The sequence below is a fragment of the Ambystoma mexicanum genome, chromosome 14, assembly GCF_040938575.1.
Source record: "Ambystoma mexicanum isolate Mex_15411 chromosome 14, UKY_AmexF1_1, whole genome shotgun sequence".
Classification (NCBI taxonomy): Eukaryota; Metazoa; Chordata; class Amphibia; order Caudata; family Ambystomatidae; genus Ambystoma; species Ambystoma mexicanum.
Window position 1 is genome coordinate 470,009,872 of NC_090940.1, and position 21,933 is coordinate 470,031,804.

A 21,933-nucleotide genomic window follows, 5' to 3' on the forward strand; every position below is an offset into this window, starting at 1 on the left:
TTGTTATCTCAATGCTTCTAATATCAAACTTGAGACCCTCCCTATAGCATGAGATGTGATATCCATGTCCTTCCCATTCCAATCCTGAGACCCTTCCTATAGCATGAGATGTGATATCTCAATGCTTCTAATACCAAAACTGAGACCCTTCCTATAACATGATATGGGATATCCAACTCCTTCCCATTCCAATCCTAACACCCTTCCGATATCAGAGATGTGATATCTCAATGCTTATACCAAACCTGAGACCCTTCCTATGGCATGAGATGTCATATACAACTCCTTCCCATTCCAATCCTGAGACCCTTCCTAAAGCATGAGATGTGATATCTCAATGCTTATACCAAACCTGAGACCCTTCCTATAGCATGAGATGTGATATCCCATTCCTTCCCATTCCAAAATGAGACCCTTCCTATAGCATGAGATGTGATGTCTCAATGCTTCTAATACCAAATCTGAGATCCTTCCTATAACACGAGATGTGATATCAAAATCCTTCCCCTTCCAAACCTGAGACCCTCCCTTTGGCATGAGATGTGATATCCAACTCCTTCCCATTCCAATCCTGAGACCCTTCCTACAGCATGAGATGTGATATCTCAATGATTCTAATAACAAACCCGAGACCCGTCCTATAACATGAGATGGGATATCCAACTCCTTCCCATTCCAATCCTGAGACCCTTCCTATAGCATGAGATGTGATATCTCAATGCTTATACCAAACCTGAGACCCTTCCTATAGCATGAGATGTGACATCTCAATGCCTCTAATACCAAACATGAGATCCATTTTCTAACATGAAATGTGATATCCAACTCCTTCCCTTTCCAAACCTGAGAGCCTACCTATAGCATGAGATGTGATATCCAAGTCCTTCCCATTCCAATCCTTAGACCCTTCCTACAGCATGAGATGTGATATCTCAATGATTCTAATACCAAACCTGAGACCCGTCCTATAACATTAGATGGGATATCCAACTCCTTCAATTTCAATCCTGAGACACTTCCGATAGCAGAGATGTGATATCTCAATGCTTATACCAACCCTGAGACCCTCCCTCTAACATGAGATGTGGTATCCAACTCCTTCCCATTCCAAACATGAGACCCTTCCTATAGCAAGAATGTAATATCCATCTCCTTCCCATTCCAATCCTGAGACCATTCCTATAGCATGAGAGGTGATATCTCAATGCTTCTAATAGCAAACCTGTGATCCTTCCTATGACATGAGATGTGATATCCAATTCCTTCCCATGCCAAACCGGAGACCCTTCCTACAGCATGTGATGTGATATCTCAATGCTTCTACTAATACCAAACCCGAGACCCGTCCTATAGCATGAGATGTGATATCCAACTCCTTCCCATCCCAATCCTGAGACACTTTCGATAGCAGAGATGTGATATCTCAATTCTTATCCCAAACCTGAGACCCTTCCTATAACATGAAATGGGATATCCAACTCCTTCCCATTCCAAACCTGAGACCCTTCCGATAGCAGAGATGTGATATCTCAATGTCTCTAATACCAAACCTGAGATCCTTCCGATAGCATGAGATGTGATATCTCAATGCTTCTATTTCCAAACCTGAGATCCTTCCTATAACATGAGATGTGATATCCAAATCCTTCCCGTTCCAAACCTGAGACCCTTCCGATAGCATGAGATGTGATATCTCAATGCCTCTAATACCAAACCTGAGATCCTTCCGATAGCATGAGATGTGATATCTCAATGCTTCTAATACCAAACCTGAGATGCTACCTCTAACATGAAATGTGATATCCAACTCCTTCCCTTTCCAAACCTGAGAGCCTTCCTATAGCATGAGATGTGATATCCAAGTCCTTCTCATTCCAATCCGGAGACCCTTCCTATAACATGAGATGTGATATCCAACTCCTTCTGATTCCAACCTGAGACCCTTCCTATAGCATGAGATTGGATATCCAACTCCTTCCAAATCCAATCCTGATACCCTTCTGATTGCATGAGATGTGATATCCCAATGCTTCTACCAAACCTGAGACCCATACTATGACATCAGATGTGATATCAAACTCCTTCCCATTCCAATCTTGAGACCCTTCCTATAGCTTGAGATGTGATATCCAACTCCTTCCCATTCCAATTCTGAGACCCTTCCTATACCATGAGACTTGATATCTCAATGCTTCTTCCTACCTACCATACTATTGCATGAGATGTGATATCAAACTCCTTCCAATTCCAATCCTGAGAACCTTCCTATAACATGAGATGAGATATCCAAATCCTTCCCCTTCCAAACCTTAGACCCTTTCTTTATCATGAGAAGTTATATCCAACTCCTTCCCATTCCAATCCTGAGACCCTTCCGATAGTATGAGATGTGATATTCCAATGCTTCTAATACCAAACCTGAGACCCTTCCTTTAGCATGAGATGTGATATCCAACTCCTTCCCATTCCAATCCAAATCCTTCCCCTTCCAAACCTGAGACCCTTCCTATGGCATGAGATGGGATATCCAGCTCCTTCACATTCCAATCCTGAGACACTTCCTATAGCATGAGATGTGATATCTGAATGCTTCTAATATCAAACCTGAGAACCTCCCTATAGCATGAGATGTGATATCCAACTCCTTCCCATTCCAATCCTGAGACTCAGACCTCCCCGTCTAACCTTCTCACCACACCTAGCTCCCGGATTGATCATGCTCTCCTTCTGTCTCTTCTCTCCCTTCTTCAGCTTCCTTGCCTCTCTCCTTCCTCATCTGCCCTAGTTCAGGCTCCTTCTACACCTCCGCAGGGAGTATCTGATTTGTTCCCCTCCCCACTCTCAACTCTCATTCAGTTTCAAACAATCTGACATCTGACACTTCCTCGAAGAATCTGACAATGATGTCCTTGATCTAACCGAGATATGGTTGACGGCTAGCGCTGTCTCGTGCTTTGACACTCTCCTTCCTGATGACAAGTTCCTCTCCATGCCCAGATCCAATCGTTCTTGTGGGGCAGTATCCTTGATTCCCGTAGTAGATTGCTTTCCTATGCAGGCCGACTCCTCTTACGAATGCCTTGTCTGCATTCATTCTCTCTGTCCTGGCCATTCTCTCACCGTGGCTATTTGCCTGTCCCCTTCATCTTTCAGTGGATGGACTTCTCCATCCTGGCCTCCTACCACTCAACTCCGCCTACTTTGAGAATTCAACATGAACCTGTATGCTTCCTGACCTGGACTTTTACGAGATCTGCAACTCTTCATGCCGCTGGCCCTACACACTCTGCAGGGAATACTCTGGATTTTCTGATCTCAAACCTCCCCCTCTGTAACCCTCTCAACAATCCTCTCCCATGGTGATCACGTTCTCCTCTCCAAAGAAGGATAACTACCAGCTGTTCCTCCTCAGAGGCGTTCTTCCTTTCTGTCCCTGGTCCCTGCACCGTTTCGCCTTGCAAACACTCGCTTCCCTGCTCTCTGGTTTAGAAGTTGTTCCTTCTCAGAGGCCTTCTTCCTTTCTGTCCTTGTCTCTGCATCGTTTCGCGTTGCAAGTACTCGCTTCCCAGCTCTCTGGTTTAGACGCGTTTCCTGCCTTCCTCTTCCCGCTGCCTTCAAACCAACAAATGAGCTTCAAAAGAAACACGGTGCTCAGAATGCTTTATAACACCCATTATTCAACATGTAGCCGTAACCCGCTAGACGTATTGAAACGTGCTAAAAACTAGCAAAAACAGCTAGAAAATGTATTTTCCTTGCGTTTTTGTAAATGCGAATTCTGGTGGGTTCCCATGTTGTATGTACTGTGTCCGTGCGTTTGTTGTCCAATTCTGAAGATTTTAACCACTGTTCTCCTATACAAGGGGGGTTCAACATCTACTGCTGTTCACAGGCTGAATGTATACGGCTGAAATCTTCAATGCATTATCAGCTTTCCTGTTTTGGAACGTGTATTTGCCATCTGTTAATGCAGTCGCCCTGTGTTCATCGTCCCTTCTAGTTTACAGGCTGCACTCCCCTGGTGGTCACATTCTCCTCTCCAGAGCAGGCTAACTACCAGCTGCTCCTCCTCAGAGGCGTTTATCCTTTCTATCCCTGCTCCCTGCACCGTTTCGCGTTGCTTGGACTCGCTTCCCAGCTCTCTGGTTTAGATGCGTGTTCCCTGCCTTCTCTCCTCTTCCTACAGCCTTCTTCCTTCATATTTACCACCGCTGGATAGGGATAAAGATGAACAAATGAGCTCCACGAGATACACAGTGCTCAGAATGCCATTATTCAACATATACCCGTAACCCGCTAGACGTATTGAAACGTGCTAAAAACTAGTAAAAACAGCTAGAAAATGTACTTTCCTCGCTTTTTGTAAATGCGAATTCTAGTGGGTTCCCATTTTGTACTCTGTTCGTGCGTTTGTTCGGTCGAATCCTGTTCTTTTGAACCACTCTTCTCCCATACAAGGGAGGATCAAAATGTGTTGTTCACAGGCTGAATTTATACTGCTGAAATGCTCGCTTCCCTGCTCTCCGGTTTAGACGCGTGTACCCTGCATTTACCAAAACGCGAGGGAAGTACATTTTCTAGCTGGTTTTGTTAGTTGTTTAGCACTTTTCAATACTTCTAGCGTGTTACAGCTATATGTTGAATAATGGGTGTGATAAAGCATTCTGAACACTATCTTGTGGAGATCATTGGAAGGCTGTAGGAAGAGGAGAGAAGGCAGGGAACACGCATCTAAACCAGAGAGCTGGGAAGCGAGTACATGCAAACGCGAAACGGTGTAGGGAGCGAGCAGGGACAGAAAGGATGAACGCCTCTGAGGAGGAGCAGCTGGTAGTTAGCCTGCTCTGGAGAGGAGAATGTGATCACCATGGGAGTGCATCCTGTAAACTAGAATGGACGATGAAAACAGGGCGACTGCATTAACAGATGGCAAATACACGTTCCAAAACAGTCAGGAAAGCTGATAATGCATTGAAGATTTCAGCCGCATACATTCAGCCTGTGAACAGCAGTAGATGTTGACCCCCCTTGTATGGGAGAACAGTGGTTAAAAACTTCAGGATTCGACAACAAACGCGCGGACACAGTACAAACAACATCGGAACCCACCAGAATTCGCATTTACAAAAACGCGAGGAAAGTACATTTTCTAGCTGTTTTTGCTAGTTTTTAGCACGTTTCAATACATCTAGCGGGTTATGGCTATATGTTGAATAATGGGTGTTATAAAGCATTCTGAGCACTGTGTATCTTTTGGAGCTCATTTGTTGATTTGAAGGCAGCGGGAAGAGGAGAGAGGGCAAGGATACGCGTCTAAACCAGAGAGTTGGGAAGCGAGTACTTGCAAAGCGAAACTGTGCAGGGAGCAGGGACAGAAAGGAGACCGCCTCTGAGGAGGAACAGCGTCTAAACCAGAGAGCAGGGAAGCGACTGTTTGCAACGCGAAACGGTGCAGGGGACAGGGACAGAAAGGAATAACGCCTCTGAGGCGGAACAGCTGTTAGTTAGCCTTCTTTGGAGAAGAGAACGTGATCACCACGGGAGTGCAGCCTTGAAACTAGAAGGGACGATGAAAACATGGTGACTGGAATATCAGATGGCAAATACACTTTCCAGAACAGTCGGATTACCCGATAATGCATTGAAGATTTCAGCAGTATACATTCAGCCTGTGAACAGTAGATTTTGATCCCCCCCCCTTGCATGGGTGACGAGTGGTTAAAAACATCAGGATTCCACTGAACAAATGCACGAACCGAGTACAAAATGGGAATCCACCAGAATTCGCATTTATCAAAACGTGAGGAAAGTACATCTTCTAGCTATTTTTGCTAGTTTTTAGCACTTTTCAATACGTCTAGCGGGTTACAGCTATATCTTGAATAATGGGTGTTATAAAGCATTCTGAGCACCGTGTATCTTTTGAAGCTCATTTGTTTATTTCAAGGCCACGGGAAGCGGAGAGAAGGCAGGGAACACGCGTCTAAACCAGAGAGCTGGGAAGCGAGTACTTGCAACGCGAAACGATGCAGAGAGCAAGGACAGAAAGGAAGAAGGCCTCTGAGAAGGAAAAACGTCTAAACCAGAAAGCGGGGAAGCGAGTGTTTGTAACGCGAAACGGTGCAGGGAGCAGGGACAGATAGGAAGAACTCCTCTGAGGAGGAACAGCTGGTAGTTAGCCTTCTTTGGAGATGAGAACTTGATCACCACGGGAGAGGATTGTTGAGAGGGTTACAGAGGGGGAGGTCTGAGATCAGAAAATCCTGAGTATTCCCAGCAGTTTGTAGGGCCAGCGACATGAAGAGTTGCCGATCTCGTAAAAGTCCAGGTCAGGAAGCATACAGGTTCATGTTGAATTCTCCAAGTAGGCGGAGACGAGTGGTAGGAGGCCAGGATGGAGAAGTCCATCCACTGAGAGAGGAAGGGGGCAGGCAAATAGCCACGGTGAGAGAATGGGCAGGAAAGAGAGAATGCATGCAGACAAGGCATTCGTGAGAGGAGTCGGCCTGCATAGGAGAGCAATTTACTACAGGAATCAAGGATACTCCCCCTCAAGAACGGTTGGATCTGGGCATGGAGAGGAACTTGTCATCAGGGAGGAGAGTGTCAAAGCTCGAGACAGCGCTGGCCGTCAACCATGTCTCGGTTAGACCAAGGACATCAAGGTCGGGTTCTTCCGGGAAATGGCAGATGTCAGATGAGTGTTTGAAACTGAGTGAGAGTTGAGAGTGGGGAGGTGTACAAATCAGTAATCCCTGCGGAGGTGTAGAAGGAGCCTGAACTAGGGCAGATGAGGAAGGAGAGAGGAAAGGAAGCAGAAGAAGGGAGAGAAGAGACAGAAGGAGAGCATGATCAATCCGGGAGCTAGGTGTGGTGAGAAGGTTAGACGGGGAGGTCTGAGTCTCAGGATTGGAATGGGAAGGAGTTGGATATCACATCTCATGCTATAGGGAGGTTCTCAGGTTTGATATTAGAAGCATTCAGATATCACATCTCATGCTATAGGAAGTGTCTCAGGATTGGAATGTGAAGGAGCTGGATATCCCATCTCATGCCATAGGAAGGGTCTCAGGTTTGGAAGGGGAAGGATTTGGATTGGAATGGGAAGGAGTTGGATATCACATCTCATGCTAAAGGAAGGGTCTCAGGTTTGGTAGAAGCATTGAGATATCACATCTCATGCTATAGGAAGGGTCTCAGGATTGGAATGGGAAGGAGTTGGATATCACATCTCATGCCATAGGAAGGGTCTCAGGTTTGGTATAAGCATTGAGATATCACATCTCTGCTATCCGAAGGGTCTCAGGATTGGAATGGGAAGGACTTAGATATCACATCTCATGCTATAGGGAGGGTCTCAGTTTTGATATTAGAAGCATTGAGATATCACATCTCATGCTATCGGAAGGGTCTCAGGTTTGGTAGAAGCATTGAGATATCACATCTCATGCTATAGGAAGGGTCTCAGGATTGGAATGGGAATGAGTTGGATATCACACCTCATGCCATAGGAAGGGTCTCAGGTTTGGTATAAGCATTGAGATATCACATCTCTGCTATCCGAAGGGTCTCAGGTTTGGTATTAGAAGCATTGAGATATCACATCTCATGCTATCGGAAGGATCTCAGGTTTGGTATTAGAAGCATTGAGATATCACATCTCATGCTATCAGAAGGGTCTCAGGATTGGAATGGGAAGGAGTTGGATATCACATCTCATGCTAAAGGGAGGGTCTCAGGTTTGGAAGGGGAAGGATTTGGATATCACATCTCATGTTATAGGAAGGATCTCAGGTTTGGGATTAGAAGCATTGAGATATCACATCTCATGCTATAGTAAGGGTCTCAGGATTGGAATGGGAAGGAGTTGGATATCACATCTCATGCTAAAGGAAGGGTCTCAGGTTTGGTAGAAGCATTGAGATATCACATCTCATGCTATAGGAAGGGTCTCAGGATTGGAATGGGAAGGAGTTGGATATCACATCTCATGCCATAGGAAGGGTCTCAGGTTTGGTATAAGCATTGAGATATCACATCTCTGCTATCCGAAGGGTCTCAGGATTGATATGGGAAGGACTTAGATATCACATCTCATGCTATAGGGAGGGTCTCAGTTTTGATATTAGAAGCATTGAGATATCACATCTCATGCTATCGGAAGGGTCTCAGGATTGGAATGAGAAGGAGCTGGATATCACATCTCATGCTAAAGGAAGGGTCTCAGGTTTGGAAGGGGAAGGATTTGGATATCACATCTCATGTTATAGGACGGGTCTCACGTTTGGTATTAGAAGCATTAAGATATCACATCTCATGGTATAGGAATGGTTTCAGGATTGGAATGGGAAGGAGTTTGATATCAAATCTCATGCCATAGGAAGGGTCTCAGGTTTGGTATTAGAAGCATTGAGATATCACATCTCATGCTATAGGAAGTGTCTGAGGATTGGAATGGGAAGGAGTTTGATATCAAATCTCATGCCATAGGAAGGGTCTCAGGTTTGCTATTAGAAGCATTGAGATATCACATCTCATGCTATAGGAAGTGTCTGAGGATTGGAATGGGAAGGAGTCGGATATCACATCTAATGCTATAGGAAGGGTCTCAGGTTTGGTAGAAGCATTGAGATATCACATCTCATGCTATAGGAAGAGTCTCGAGATTGGAATGGGAAGGAGTTGGATATCACATCTCATGCTATAGGACGGCTCTCAGGTTTGGAAGGGGAAGGAGTTGGATATCACATTTCATGTTAGAGGTAGGATCTCAGGTTTGGTATTAGAGGCATTGAGACATCACTTCTCATGCTATCAGAAGGGTCTCAGGATTTGAATGGGAAGGAGTTGGATATCACATCTCACGCTAAAGGGAGGGTCTCAGGTTTGGAAGGGGAAGGATTTGGATATCACATCTCATGTTATAGGAAGTGTTAAGACGGATTTCTGAACTCTGTCCTGGTGGCGCAGAAGTTCAGAAGGCCAACCTAATTACTTGGAACAGGGTAACCTCTGGACAAGCCAGACCAATCAAGGTAGCGATCGCGGCGGTCAAGACTAGGTCTCAAGAGGGGTGAGGGTGACTGAAAGCCCGCAATGAGCACACAAAGCAAGAGCGCTTACAAACTACTCCAAACAGTTGTTTATATCAAAAATAGATACACATTTATTATAAGGCCTTGAAACTAATAACCACAGTAAAAGCAGCAATATACAACGATATTAAACCAACACATACACTATACACCCAATATATATACAGAATACACAGTTTCACAGCATTAGCAGCACGAAATATGTTATCCACCTGCAGGGGAAGGAAAACAGGCAGTGCGAACCAATGCGTGTGATATGTCCGCCTTCTGAGGCCCCTAACTAGATGGTAGTCCAATCCCTACGAAGAGTGGAGCCTAGCGCTCAAAAGTACCTGCACACGCCGGTGCCAAAGGGCAGAAGGTGAAGCTCTTCGGAGGACGTTGGACAGCTCTGTAGGGTGCCCTAATGAAGGAGAACACGGTCCGCGACTCTAGCGCAGCCTCCACTGTGAGGCAGAAGTAGGGCGCGAGTAACGGACAAGGGGAGCTGTATTTACAGCGGGGAAAAGCAAGGGGCACTGCAGGAGGGCGACCAGATCCTAGCTAATCTACTCACCGGTCCCCGAAGCAAGCAGGCCCGAGCTTCTCCTCGATAGATGCAGCTTCTGGCAGGTTCTGAAGAGCAGGGAACGTCTCGTCGTCGTGCAGAGTAAAAAGACGTCCCGATCGAAGAATCCTGCACAGTTTTGTCGCCACGGCAGGGCAACGGAACGGCCGGGTGTATTCAAGCCAAACGAGCACCGTTCACCTCTAGCTTAGGGTTGCTAAGCAAACGAAGCGTGTGAGCGTGCCCCGGACTCAGAATACCACCCAACCTGTCGGCGATTACAGAGCAGGACTCCTTAGTAAGCTGGTCAGTCAACTGGATGGCCCAGAGACACTTCCGAAGGCTTACGGCAGGAGTTGATGAAGGTGCCGGGAATAGCTGGTCCTGCTATTCCAATAGGTCGAAGCGCCAGTACAGGCCTTCTTGTTCGATCTTAGGTGGAAAGGGCTTCACCGGACGACAGCAATGAGGAGCAGAAGTTCTTCAGGGGGTCACCAGCGATTCCTCGGTCCAGCCTCGTGTTTGCAGGATACTTGGCTCCTGTATCCCTGGGTTCGTAAGAACTCAGGAGATCGACATGGCAGTGGTGTTTCCAGCTCCCTCTTATCCACGGTTCCCTTCGCGCCAAAACGGAGGGGAGCCAATGGGAGATCCGCTCATCAACACACATACCATACGTGGACCAATCACGGACCACGGTGGTCCCAGGCATTCACACCACCCCAGACTCTCTGGCACCCAGGATGTGTATTGGGACCAGACATCCCAGCCCACACCCTGGAGGCACACAAACGACATGTAGAAGCCCGCGAAAGCAACCACGTTTCGCGGGAAAGTACATGCCCAAATAAGGAAGGCCCCGGGTCGTCTGACCTGGGGAAGGTGAAGGGAGCAAGACGGTCAGTGGACAAGACAAAGGAGCCTCGTGGTCCGGCCATTTTGGGTAGCCGGGCCACCCTTTTGTGTTCGCGGCAAAAAGGTGCTCAGAACGGCAAAAGGAGCTCAAAATAAACCAAATGATCGCTGCCACCAGCCCAGTCCCTGAATGACTTGCACCGATCCAAAAACCATCCTACAAGAGTGTCTAGGGTCTGTAGAAGGCTAGAGACCCAAGAGAGCTGTAACTTAGCTTACAGTGCCCTCTTGTGTCGTGTTGCACTAAAATGGCGACACGATAAAAGAAACTACGGGAAACAGCGTTCCCCGGTACTGACTGTCTTAAGGGCATGTCAGTTTCCCCGTAAGAAAGGAGCGAAAGCCCAGAGGAGTACGGCAGAAGGCTGCACTTCTCTGGCAAAGTCAAGAAAACAGGTTGAAAACAATAGCAAAAAGTTTAGGGGTTGCCACATGGAAGGAAAGTTCCCTACAATAACGAAATCTTTCCTAACACTCGCCCCTCCCAGACTATGGACAGGGGGAACTAATCCACCCCTGGATGAGTCTCTTGTTCAGGTCGGTAAAACATTCTGGACAACCCATCAGCATTGCTATGTTGGACACCTGGCCTATGCTCAATAGTGAAGTCGAAGCCTTGTAGACTTATGGACCACCTAAGCAACTTTGGATTCTCCCCCTTCATGTTCATTAGCCACTTTAACGGCTTATGGTCAGTCTGCACAGTGAAGTGGGTCCCATAGAGGTAGGGCCGCAGCTTCCTTAGGGCCCACACAACAGAGAAACATTCTTTCTCTACCGTGGACCATCTGAGCTCTCTGTCCTTAAGCTGGCGACTAATAAAACCGATAGGGTGTTCCTTACCCTTCTCATCTACTTGTGATAGTACAGCTCCTATCCCAGTGTCAGAGGCATCCGTCTGCACGATAAAAGGTCTTTGATAATCAGGGGCCCTGAGCACAGGGGCCTGGCACAAGGAGTCTTTCAAGCCATTGAAGCCTTCTCACACTCGTCAGTCCAAGTTACCTTCTTGGGTTTCTTCGGAGTTGTGAGGGCAGTCAGCGGAGCAGCTATGGTGCCATAGTCTGCCATAAAATTGCGGTAATAACCCGTGAGTCCTAAGAAGGCTCTCACTTGGGTTTGTGTAGTGGGGGTAGGCCAGTCTTGTACTGCTTGTACTTTACTGGGGAGAGGCTGTATCCTTCCTCCACCTACTTCATGCCCAAGGTAAACCACTGAGCCTTGTCCAATCTGGCATTTACTCGCCTTTATGGTCAAGTGGGCTTTCTGAAGAGCCTGGAGCACAATCCCGAGGTGTTTCACATGGTCTTCCCAGGTGGCACTGAAAACTGCTATATCGTCCAGATATGCAAGACAGAATTCGTCCAACCCATTCAACACATGATTCACAAGCCTCTGGAAAGTGGCAGGTGCATTCTTCAATCCGAACGGCATTACCCGGAATTGGTAAAGCCCGTCGGGAGTTGAAAATGCTGTCTTCTCCTTGGCATGTTCTGCTAAAGCTATTTGCCAATAGCCCGCAGTCAGGTCAAACGTGCTGAGGTACTTGGAGGCACCCAAGGTATCCACCAGCTCGTCAGTTCGAGGCAAGGGGTGAGCGTCTGTCTTGGTGACAGCATTCAGAGCCCTGTAATCCACGCAGAACCTCAATTCAGAAGTGCCTGCCTTTGGAACCAATACCACAGGACTGGACCAAGGACTACTAGAGGGTTCAATCACCCCAAGGTCTAACATCTTGTTGACCTCGGTCTTAATATAAGACCGTACTTTATCCGACATCCTGTATCCCCTACTTTTGGTAGGTACACTGTCTCCTGTGTCAATGTTATGTTTGCACCAAGGTGTCAAACCAGGCGACTGTGAAAACAGGGGGGAAAACTGCCTAAGCAAACTTTTCACCTCAGCCTGCTGATCAGAAGTCAGGTGAGGGGCCACTCGGACACCCTCAACGGAGCTATCTGAAGGACCGCTTTGGAACAGGTCGGGAAGAGGTTCTGACTCCTCTTCCTCAACGTCTGACGCCAGTAGCAGTGCTGCGATTTCGACTCTTGGGACGAAAGCCTTCAGCCTATTTACGTGGAACACTTTTGGAGCCTGTCCAGGCCTTCCAAGGTCCACTAAATAGTTCACCTCACCCAGGGGCTCCACCACTGTGTAAGGGCCTGACCATTTGTCCTGTAAAGCTCGAGGCCTTATAGGGTTCATGATCAGGACTTGCTGACCAGGGGTAAAGTGAATTAAGGAAGCTTTCTGGTCGTACCAATGTTTCACCAGCGCTTGTCCTGCCTTCAACTTTTCACTAGCCAAGCCCATCAGGAGTACCATCCGTTTTCTGAGCCCTAGCACATAGTCAACTACATTGGTAGTAACAGGGGGAGTGGGCATCTCCCATCCCTCTTTGACGATGGCTAAGGGTCCCCGTACGGGATGACCGAACAGAAGTTCGAAGGGGCTGAAGCCAACACCCTCCTGTGGTACCTCTCTGTAGGCAAACAGCAAGCATGGTAAAAGAAGATCCCATTTTCTTCTCTGGGGCTCCTCCAGAGCCCCAATCATGCTCTTTAACGTTCTGTTGAAACGTTCCACCAGACCATTGGTCTGGGGGTGATATGCAGAAGAGAACTTGTAGGTGACCCCACATTCTTTCCACATAGCCTGCATATACTTCGACATAAAGTTGCTGCCACGATCTGACACAACTTCTTTAGGGAAGCCAACCCTAGTAAATATGCCGAGTAAAGCTTTTGCAACTGACTTGGCAGTTACAGTCTTTAATGGGATGGCCTCAGGATACCTGGTTGCATGGTCGACCAGCACCAGGATAAACCTATTGCCTGAGGATGTTTGCGGGTCAAGGGGACCAACGATGTCGATCCCTACCCTTTCAAATGGTACCCCCACAACTGGGAGCGGTACCAACGGAGCTTGGATTGTCGCGCCAACCTTACCAGACAACTGGCAGGAGGCACAACTCCTGCAGTGACTTTCTACTTGCACCCCCATCTTGGGCCAGTAGAAGTGCATGGATAACCTTTGCTTGGTCCTCTTCATACCAAGGTGACCAGCAAGGGGAACTTCATGCGCCAACTGCAGGAGGAAGGGTCTAACAGAAAGGGGAACCACCAACCTCCTATGGTCTCCTTCTGTAGACTCTGTGGGCTCACTGTACAGGAGTCCACCTTCCCAATAAATCCGATGCTTCCCAGGAGGTTCACCCTCAAGCTGGGAGCAGGCCTGTCTCCTTAGGCCTTCCAGAGATGGGCACTCACGTTGGCCCTTACTGAAGTCGTCCCTATCAGGACCTCCTTCAACTAACAAGTCTTTTAGTTCAGGATGGTCGTTGGGGTCGAACACTTCAGGCATCGCCACCTCCTCGTCAGGCTCGGGCGATTGACCAACTCCCTCCATCGCAGTGGTAGGCGAGCTCGGGGGAATATTCTCTTTCCCCCGTCGGGACTTGTTGACTCCTTTCGCCTTGGGTTTCCCCTTCGGCTGGGGCGGCGTATTGGACTTGGCCAATGCTGCCCGTGCTTGAGACCGTGTGTAGGGTCTTTCGGCAGTGTCTCCTACGAGCCCTAGAGCTCTGAGATCATTGCCCAACAAGACCTTTCCCGGGACGTTTCTCTGAATGCTCACTGGAATCCTAACTGCTGTACCATTTAAAGTTAGATTAACAGGGATCACGGGAAACATACGGAGGGGGCCGTCAGCCAACTTAGTGGGCATCAGAGTAGCCCTGGCAACTTCCTCTGAGTCTACCAAGGTAGAATCCACTACAGTTCGACTGCACCCACTATCCCTAAGAGCTGGAGTATCCACTCCATTGATCAGCACACTGTCTTTAAAGTAGTGCTTGGTATTATCCGGAATCCTAGCATATGCCTCTGCGACTTTAGGCTCCCAGGAACCCAGGGACACTAAAACTACCTCAGCCTCTATTCCGCTGGGAAATGAGTCTGAGGAGAAGGATGCTCCTGTAATCTCTTCTTCCTCGTAGGAGGAGAAGGCCAGATTAGCGGAGTGGACCCCCAAAGGTCTAACCTTACAACGGGGATCCCCCTTCACATGGTCAGTTGCTCCACAAGAAAAACAAGCCCCATTGGGTCTGTTTACGTAGGGAGGCTTATTATAACCAGAGTTCTGTTTCGGAGGCGAACCTCCACTACCCTGTGAGTTCTCGTATGGCTTACCCTTATTTTTCTTTTTGTGGCCCTTATGGGAAGAAGATTTAGCAGATTCCCCACCCTCCATATCTTTGGACTTTTTCCCTTCCTCCTGCTTACCAGGATGAGTTTTGTCCTTATGGGACACTCGATGTGACACCCATAAGTCTGCTGCAATGGCCAGCTTCTTAGGATCTATCTCCTTCGAATCGGCCAAATGCTGCTTAAGCTCCGGGGAAGAAGAAGCAAAAATGTGTTCCAGCATGACCAGATTGATCATGCCTTCGAAGGTAGAAACCTTATAACCTTCAACCCAGCCAGTTAAGTTTTTCAGGGACTCAGCTACATACGACACCCAAGTACCACCTTCCTTTTTCTTATACTCTCTAAACCTTTTCAAATATTGGGTCGGAGTCTTCCCAAACTTTAAAATGAGAGTCTGCTTCAACATTGCAAAATCAGCGCGCTCAGCCTTCGACATTTCCATAATGGCACTGCAACCAGAATGGGGCAGTCTGCTGAGTAACCATGCAATCTTATCCGCATTATCAACCTCTTGAACCTCGCATGCATACTCAAACGCATTTAACCAGTCCATAATGTCATTTCGTTCCTCATACACACTGAGCAGATCTTTTGGAAACCGTGGATGAGAGGAAGCCCCAGAACCATGTCCAGGACCCTTGGACCCATTTGCGAACTGAAGCTTGGCCAGTTCCAACTGGTGATCCCTGTCTTTTTGTTTTTCTGCCTGGTCGATTTTCAGTTTGGCTATGCTGAATTCAAGCTCCTGCTGCCTAAACCGCAGCTCTTGCTTCTTGAATTCAAGCATAGCCTCCCCATCAACACTGGCAGAGGAAACGTTAGACATTACATCCTCCCTGTCCTCGTGGTCGTGATGGATCAGTGCAGCGGCAGAACCGTCGGTTCTGCCAGTGAGAGCAGCCCCACCACCTTCTGCACTGTCCTCGGAAGTTATAGCGTCAAGCTGCGCTTCTTGCCACGCCACGATTCTCTGGATCATTTCCAATTTAGTGCCTTGAGAGGAAACCCCTCTCTCCGCACACATCTTCTTCAATGTTTCAGATTTCGAAGCATTTAAGGTTAATAAAGTATTCGTTTCCATACTGTTGATAGGACTATGGCCTTTTTAACGTTATATTCAATACTTTACTGCGTGTCCTGGTTGGAATAACCTGAAAACGCCTTAGCTCGTGCGCAACACTGGATTCCTTCAGTCGTATCCCACCGCTGACACCAATTTGTTAAGACGGATTTCTGAACTCTGTCCTGGTGGCGCAGAAGTTCAGAAGGCCAACCTAATTACTTGGAACAGGGTAACCTCTGGACAAGCCAGACCAATCAAGGTAGCGATCGCGGCGGTCAAGACTAGGTCTCAAGAGGGGTGAGGGTGACTGAAAGCCCGCAATGAGCACACAAAGCAAGAGCGCTTACAAACTACTCCAAACAGTTGTTTATATCAAAAATAGATACACATTTATTATAAGGCCTTGAAACTAATAACCACAGTAAAAGCAGCAATATACAACGATATTAAACCAACACATACACTATCCACCCAATATATATACAGAATACACAGTTTCACAGCATTAGCAGCACGAAATATGTTATCCACCTGCAGGGGAAGGAAAACAGGCAGTGCGAACCAATGCGTGTGATATGTCCGCCTTCTGAGGCCCCTAACTAGATGGTAGTCCAATCCCTACGAAGAGTGGAGCCTAGCGCTCAAAAGTACCTGCACACGCCGGTGCCAAAGGGCAGAAGGTGAAGCTCTTCGGAGGACGTTGGACAGCTCTGTAGGGTGCCCTAATGAAGGAGAACACGGTCCGCGACTCTAGCGCAGCCTCCACTGTGAGGCAGAAGTAGGGCGCGAGTACGGACAAGGGGAGCTGTATTTACAGCGGGGAAAAGCAAGGGGCACTGCAGGAGGGCGACCAGATCCTAGCTAATCTACTCACCGGTCCCCGAAGCAAGCAGGCCCGAGCTTCTCCTCGATAGATGCAGCTTCTGGCAGGTTCTGAAGAGCAGGGAACGTCTCGTCGTCGTGCAGAGTAAAAAGACGTCCCGATCGAAGAATCCTGCACAGTTTTGTCGCCACGGCAGGGCAACGGAACGGCCGGGTGTATTCAAGCCAAACGAGCACCGTTCACCTCTAGCTTAGGGTTGCTAAGCAAACGAAGCGTGTGAGCGTGCCCCGGACTCAGAATACCACCCAACCTGTCGGCGATTACAGAGCAGGACTCCTTAGTAAGCTGGTCAGTCAACTGGATGGCCCAGAGACACTTCCGAAGGCTTACGGCAGGAGTTGATGAAGGTGCCGGGAATAGCTGGTCCTGCTATTCCAATAGGTCGAAGCGCCAGTACAGGCCTTCTTGTTCGATCTTAGGTGGAAAGGGCTTCACCGGACGACAGCAATGAGGAGCAGAAGTTCTTCAGGGGGTCACCAGCGATTCCTCGGTCCAGCCTCGTGTTCGCAGGATACTTGGCTCCTGTATCCCTGGGTTCGTAAGAACTCAGGAGATCGACATGGCAGTGGTGTTTCCAGCTCCCTCTTATCCACGGTTCCCTTCGCGCCAAAACGGAGGGGAGCCAATGGGAGATCCGCTCATCAACACACATACCATACGTGGACCAATCACGGACCACGGTGGTCCCAGGCATTCACACCACCCCAGACTCTCTGGCACCCAGGATGTGTATTGGGACCAGACATCCCAGCCCACACCCTGGAGGCACACAAACGACATGTAGAAGCCCGCGAAAGCAACCACGTTTCGCGGGAAAGTACATGCCCAAATAAGGAAGGCCCCGGGTCGTCTGACCTGGGGAAGGTGAAGGGAGCAAGACGGTCAGTGGACAAGACAAAGGAGCCTCGTGGTCCGGCCATTTTGGGTAGCCGGGCCACCCTTTTGTGTTCGCGGCAAAAAGGTGCTCAGAACGGCAAAAGGAGCTCAAAATAAACCAAATGATCGCTGCCACCAGCCCAGTCCCTGAATGACTTGCACCGATCCAAAAACCATCCTACAAGAGTGTCTAGGGTCTGTAGAAGGCTAGAGACCCAAGAGAGCTGTAACTTAGCTTACAGTGCCCTCTTGTGTCGTGTTGCACTAAAATGGCGACACGATAAAAGAAACTACGGGAAACAGCGTTCCCCGGTACTGACTGTCTTAAGGGCATGTCAGTTTCCCCGTAAGAAAGGAGCGAAAGCCCAGAGGAGTACGGCAGAAGGCTGCACTTCTCTGGCAAAGTCAAGAAAACAGGTTGAAAACAATAGCAAAAAGTTTAGGGGTTGCCACATGGAAGGAAAGTTCCCTACAATAACGAAATCTTTCCTAACAGGAAGGATCTCAGGTTTGGTATTAGAAGCATTGAGATATCACATCTCATGCTATCGGAAGGATCTCAGGTTTGGTATTAGAATCATTGAGACATCACATCTCATGCTATCAGAAGGGTTTCAGGATTGGAATGGGAAGGAGTTGGATATCACATCTCATGCTAAAGGGAGGGTCTCAGGTTTGGAAGGGGAAGGATTTGGATACCACATCTCATGTTATAGGAAGGATCTCAGGTTTGGTATTAGAAGCATTGAGATATCACATCTCATGCTATAGTAAGGGTCTCAGCATTGGAATGGGAAGGAGTTGGATATCACATCTCATGCTAAAGGAAGGGTGTCAGGTTTGGTAGAAGCATTGAGATATCCCATCTCATGCTATAGGAGGGGTCTCAGGATTGGAATGGGAAGGAGTTGGATATCACATCTCATGCTATAGGGAGGGTCTCAGTTTTGATATTAGAAGCATTGAGATATCACATCTCATGCTATAGGAAGGGACGCAGGATTGGAATGGGACGGAGTTTGATATCACATCTCATGCTATAGGAAGGGTCTCAGGTTTGGAAGGGGAAGGATTTGGATATCACATCTCATGTTATAGGACGGGTCTCAGGTTTGGTATTAGAAGCATTAAGATATCACATCTCATGGTGTAGGAAGGGTTTCAGGATTGGAATGGGAAGGAGTTTGATATCAAATCTCATGCCATAGGAAGGGTCTCAGGTTTGGTATTAGAAGCATTGAGATATCACATCTCATGCTATAGGAAGTGTCTGAGGATTGGAATGGGAAGGAGTTGGATATCACATCTCATGCTATAGAAGGATCTCAGGTTTGGTAGAAGCATTGAGATATCACATCTCATGCTATAGGAAGAGTCTCAGGATTGGAATGGGAAGGAGTTGGATATCACGTCTCATGTTATAGGAAGGGTCTCAGGTTTGGTATTAGAAGCATTGAGATATCGCATCTCATGCTATAGGAAGGGTCTCAGGTTTGGTATTAGAAGCATTGAGATATCGCATCTCATGCTATAGGAAGGGTCTCAGGATTGGAATGGGAAGGAGTTGGATATCCCATCTCATGCCATAGGAAGGGTCTCAGGTTTGGTATAAGCATTGAGATATAACATCTCTGCTATCGGAAGTGTCTCAGGATTGGGATGGGAAGGAGTGTGGCATGAGATGTGATATCAAACTCCTTCCCATTCCAATCCCGAGACCCTTCCTATAGCTTGAGATGTGATATCCAACTCCTTCCCATTCCAATTCTGAGACCCTTCCTATACCAGGACACTTGCTATCTCAATGCTTCTAATACCAAACCTGACACCCGTCCTATAACATGAGTTGTGATATCCAAATCCTTCCCCTTCCAAACCTTAGACCCTTCCTTTATCATGAGATGTGATATCCAACTCCTTCCCATTCCAATCCTGAGACCCTTCCCATATCATGAGATTTGTTATCTCAATGCTTCTAATATCAAACTTGAGACCCTCCCTATAGCATGAGATGTGATATCCATGTTCTTCCCATTCCAATCCTGAGACCCTTCCTATAGCATGAGATGTGATATCTCAATGCTTCTAATACCAAAACTGAGACCCTTCCTATAACATGATATGGGATATCCAACTCCTTCCCATTCCAATCCTAAAACCCTCCCGATAGCAGAGATGTGATATCTCAATGCTTATACCAAACCTGAGACCCTTCCTATGGCATGAGATGTCATATACAACTCCTTCCCATTCCAATCCTGAGAACCTTCCTAAAGCATGAGATTTGATATCTCAATGCTTATACCAAACCTGAGACCCTTCCTATAGCATGAGATGTGATATCCCATTCCTTCCCATTCCAAAATGAGACCCTTCCTATAGCATGAGATGTGATGTCTCAATGCTTCTAATACCAAATCTGAGATCCTTCCTATAACACGAGATGTGATATCAAAATCCTTCCCCTTCCAAACCTGAGACCCTCCCTTTGGCATGAGATGTGATATCCAACTCCTTCCCATTCCAATCCTGAGACCCTTCCTACAGCATGAGATGTGATATCTCAATGATTCTAATAACACACCCGAGACCCGTCCTATAACATGAGATGGGATATCCAACTCCTTCCCATTCCAATCCTGAGACCCTTCCTATAGCATGAGATGTGATATCTCAATGCTTATACCAAACCTGAGACCCTTCCCATAGCATGAGATGTGACATCTCAATGCCTCTAATACCAAACATGAGATCCATTTTCTAACATGAAATGTGATATCCAACTCCTTCCCTTTCCAAACCTGAGAGCCTACCTATAGCATGAGATGTGATATCCAAGTCCTTCCCATTCCAATCCTTAGACCCTTCCTACAGCATGAGATGTGATATCTCAATGATTCTAATACCAAACCTGAGACCCGTCCTATAACATTAGATGGGATATCCAACTCCTTCAATTTCAATCCTGAGACACTTCCGATAGCAGAGATGTGATATCTCAATGCTTATACCAACCCTGAGACCCTTCCTCTAACATGAGATGTGGTATCCAACTCCTTCCCATTCCAAACATGAGACCCTTCCTATAGCAACAATGTAATATCCATCTCCTTCCCATTCCAATCCTGAGACCCTTCCTACAGCATGAGATGTGATATCTCAATGATTCTAATAACAAACCCGAGACCCGTCCTATAACATGAGATGGGATATCCAACTCCTTCCCATTCCAATCCTGAGACCCTTCCTATAGCATGAGATGTGATATCTCAATGCTTATACCAAACCTGAGACCCTTCCTATAGCATGAGATGTGACATCTCAATGCCTCTAATACCAAACATGAGATCCATTTTCTAACATGAAATGTGATATCCAACTCCTTCCCTTTCCAAACCTGAGAGCCTACCTATAGCATGAGATGTGATATCCAAGTCCTTCCCATTCCAATCCTTAGACCCTTCCTACAGCATGAGATGTGATATCTCAATGATTCTAATACCAAACCTGAGACCCGTCCTATAACATTAGATGGGATATCCAACTCCTTCAATTTCAATCCTGAGACACTTCCGATAGCAGAGATGTGATATCTCAATGCTTATACCAACCCTGAGACCCTTCCTCTAACATGAGATGTGGTATCCAACTCCTTCCCATTCCAAACATGAGACCCTTCCTATAGCAAGAATGTAATATCCATCTCCTTCCCATTCCAATCCTGAGACCATTCCTATAGCATGAGAGGTGATATCTCAATGCTTCTAATAGCAAACCTGTGATCCTTCCTATGACATGAGATGTGATATCCAATTCCTTCCCATGCCAAACCGGAGACCCTTCCTACAGCATGTGATGTGATATCTCAATGCTTCTACTAATACCAAACCCGAGACCCGTCCTATAGCATGAGATGTGATATCCAACTCCTTCCCATCCCAATCCTGAGACACTTTCGATAGCAGAGATGTGATATCTCAATTCTTATCCCAAACCTGAGACCCTTCCTATAACATGAAATGGGATATCCAACTCCTTCCCATTCCAAACCTGAGACCCTTCCGATAGCAGAGATGTGATATCTCAATGTCTCTAATACCAAACCTGAGATCCTTCCGATAGCATGAGATGTGATATCTCAATGCTTCTAATACCAAACCTGAGATAATTCCTATAACATGAGATGTGATATCCAAATCCTTCCCGTTCCAAACCTGAGACCCTTCTGATAGCATGAGATGTGATATCTCAATGCCTCTAATACCAAACCTGAGATCCTTCCGATAGCATGAGATGTGAAATCTCAATGCTTCTTATACCAAACCTGAGATCCTACCTCTAACATG